Source organism: Papaver somniferum, unplaced genomic scaffold (genome assembly GCF_003573695.1).
Source record: "Papaver somniferum cultivar HN1 unplaced genomic scaffold, ASM357369v1 unplaced-scaffold_13734, whole genome shotgun sequence".
NCBI classification, from domain to species: Eukaryota; Viridiplantae; Streptophyta; class Magnoliopsida; order Ranunculales; family Papaveraceae; genus Papaver; species Papaver somniferum.
In genome coordinates this window covers 530-985 of record NW_020622973.1, presented here as the reverse complement: position 1 = coordinate 985, position 456 = coordinate 530, and the positions used below count along the sequence as shown (strand labels likewise).

The 456-nt window shown below is 62.7% G+C and overlaps 1 non-coding gene across 1 annotated transcript; it reads left to right on the top strand.

Moving 5' to 3' along the window:
* The first annotated feature begins 137 nt into the window (after window positions 1–137).
* Window positions 138–256, top strand: LOC113335127. Its single transcript, XR_003353163.1, has one exon. It is a non-coding gene; the product is annotated as a 5S ribosomal RNA (ribosomal RNA).
* The last annotated feature ends 200 nt before the right edge of the window (window positions 257–456 follow it).

The window sequence follows — 456 nt, the reverse complement described above, 5'->3', positions numbered from 1 at the left end:
CCTATGTGTGTGCCATGGAGATATGCTAGGCCTTGTGCGTGAAGCAGAGTCTCGTTTTGAATCGCGTCCTCGATGTCGAGTCACTTGGGATCGGGGGCCCGGCCGGCTCAAGGGGTCTCCGCGCCCGAGTCCCTTCAGCCAACGGCCATACCGCGCTGGGTCTACCGGTTCTCATCCGAACACCGAAGTCAAGCAGCGCTGGGTGGGGTTAGTACTTGGATGGGAGACCGCCTGGGAACTCCCCATGTCGTTGGCATCACCCCTTCTTTTCTTTCATTTAGCCCTGCCCGGAGCGCAAGAGTGAGTCCCCGGACTGACGGCTCATTTTCGATCCGTCCCGGCGCAAGCCTGGGCTGGCCGGCCGGCCTGCTGACTGACCGACAGACCAGTCTCGGTAGTCGGCCCGCTGTCCGTCTCGCGATGCCGTTGAGTGCGCGTGGGCACCTCGCCCTTGTC